Genomic DNA, 2,618 nt, shown 5'->3' with positions numbered 1-2,618 from the left:
AGTGAAGAGTACAGACTGCTTCTTCCAGAGGACGTGGATTCAATTCCCAGAACCCACTAGGCAGCTCAAGGTAACTCCAGTTCCAGAAGATCTGATGCTCTCTCTGTTCTGGGCATTAGGTACTCAAGTAGCATACAGACATACATGTAGGCAAAATACCCATACACATTAAAGAAAAAAAGTCAAGGTGTTTTAGCAGATGAAGGTACTTTCCACCAAGCCTGGCAACCCGATTGGCCAGTGTCTGAGCTTAGTTGCAGGCAGCTCATTGGTGAATCGAGGCTGACTCTTGCTTGCATCGGTTAGTAGGATATGTGGATAGCTGATGTATTTTAAACCCCTGGGTCTGTGCTTATGAGCCCTGGGACACCATTTATGTCTTCGTGTGAGGGTGTAAAGCAAGTTCGCTCCCTATGGGCCCCTTTCCAGTGTCTGAGTCCATTCCTCTTTTCTCTCATTTGAGTGGTTTTCATCTGTCTCAGTCATGGTTTTCACTTGCTTTTTTTTTTTAGAAGTTTTTGTTACACTTTGTTTATTTCGTGTGCATGTGTGTGTGCGCACACACATAATGGTGCATGTATAGAGGCAGAGGAGAGTCTGTGGGTCATCTGGCTCCTTTCATTATGGCGGTCGCAGGGATTCAATTCAGGTCACCAAGCTCGGCAGTAAGTACCTCTACTCACTAAGCCATATCACCAACCTCTTCACTTACTTAGCAATGTGGAATTAATTTTAACGGTAGGCACAAAAATGTACCATATGAAAGTCAGACCAGAGGCTGGTGAGATAGCTTAGCGGTTAAGAGCCCTGACTGCTCTTTCAGAAGACCGGGTACAATTCCCAGCACCCACATAGCAGCTCATAACTGTCTGTTCCAGGGGATCTGATAAAGCGTGCATATATATATATATATATATATATATATATATATGAGGTCAGACAAGGTGGTGCACACCTTTAATTCCAGCACTTGTGAGGCAGAAGCAGGCAGATCTCTGTGAGCTCAAGGCCCACATTGGTCTACAGAGCCACTTGCAGGCTAGGCAGGGTGAACAGAGAGGCGCTGTCTCAAACAAAAGAAAGAAAGAAAAAAAGAAAGAAAGAAAGAAAGAAAGAAAGAAAGAAAGAAAGAAAGAAAGAGAAAAGAAAAAAGTATTATGGATGGCTATGGCTTTAAACAACTTCTAGAAACAAAATGTCTGAAACAGAGATGTGAATTCAGCATGCTCTCCATCTTTGCCTGTCCTTGTTGATCCTCACCATGATTCATGCCATGGTCTCCATCTTTGCCTGTTTTCACAGGTCCTCACTGCGATCCATGTCTCTGTGTTCCCAAACTCTCTCTCCTCTTGTATTCTAGGCTGGCCTTCCAGTTGCTATGAAACGAAGAATGGTTTGGGATTCCTGATCCTCCTGCCTCACCGCATGCCTGCTGGGTTACAGGTGTGCCCCACTAGCCCTGGTTTATGCAGTACTGGGATGGAGCGCAGCTAACTGGGCCTGTAAACAAGATACTACCAACCAAACTGCACTTCCCCTCCCTAGTTTTCTCTTACACTTTTGTGTGTGTGGGTGCACACATATATATGTTAACACATGGATGTTCTTGGTCTGATCCAGTTCAGAGAATGTATTAAATTATGGCTTTTCAGTCTCTTTAATCGGGAGCAGTTTCTTGGGCTTTGCCTTTTATTATCTTAATACATTTTCCATGTCAGATGAGTCATGTTCTCACATAATAAGCCTCCAGGGAGATCTCACATGTGGCATAAAAACCCAATCATCAAGCTTATGAGCCACAAAAGGCTCCATTAATATTTTTAAAGGAGCAAGCAGGCCAGTTCTTACAGAGACTGCCCCTCAATTTCAGATTGCTTGTTGTTTCCTTATAATTAGATTCCAGCTGCTAATTCCAGTCTCTATGTCTCAGAAGTGGAGTTGCACAGCTCTCAGAGGATCGTCTGTAGAAGCACACACGATCTATTGTCTATCCCTAAGCATGTTAAATCAGAGGCCTTGCTGTGTTGCCCAGGCTCGTCCTAGGCTCAAACTATCCTCCTGCCTTAGCCTCCTGAGTAGCTGGAACCATCCATCCTCACTTAGCATAGCAGCCTTGATCATAGATGAAGATAGTTATTTGATAAATTTCTCACTGTGAAGTCACTCCTTTTCCCTTTATAGCTAAGAAATGTCTTTTGTGAGGCTGGGGACATAGCTCAATGTTACAGAGCTTGCCTACCATGCTGGAGTTCTTGCTTCTGACATCAGCTTTCTAAAAGAAAAGCAAACATTTTTTTGATGCTGTGTTGATACAAAAGTGCCAACATATGACCCCATAGTGTCAGCGTCCACCGACACTGTTTGAAAAAGGCTTTGCTTTGTTCTTTTTCTAAGAAAGGCCTTGCTGTGTAGCCTAGGTGGAATTCAAACCCAGGTCTATGCTCAGGGCCCTGCCTCCTGAGTGCTCCCAACATGCTGTGTGACCTGATGCACGGCTAAATTTTTGGTTTTTTGAGATAGAGTGTCATAACACTCACAGTCTTCTGCTTCTACGTGAGTGGATTGCAGGCATATGACACCAAGACTGGCGGGAATTTTAATCATGATTATGGTCACTG

General features: G+C 43.9%; 1 pseudogene; it reads right to left on the bottom strand.

The window, feature by feature from the left end:
• Nucleotides 1-1,712: 1,712 nt before the first annotated feature.
• LOC142847464 (small nucleolar RNA U13) lies at nt 1,713-1,808 on the bottom strand (annotated as a pseudogene).
• Nucleotides 1,809-2,618: the final 810 nt, after the last annotated feature.

This window comes from Microtus pennsylvanicus, chromosome 3 (assembly GCF_037038515.1).
Source record: "Microtus pennsylvanicus isolate mMicPen1 chromosome 3, mMicPen1.hap1, whole genome shotgun sequence".
NCBI classification, from domain to species: Eukaryota; Metazoa; Chordata; class Mammalia; order Rodentia; family Cricetidae; genus Microtus; species Microtus pennsylvanicus.
Note: the sequence above shows the minus strand (reverse complement) of the source record. Positions and strands in the feature narration are given on the sequence as shown.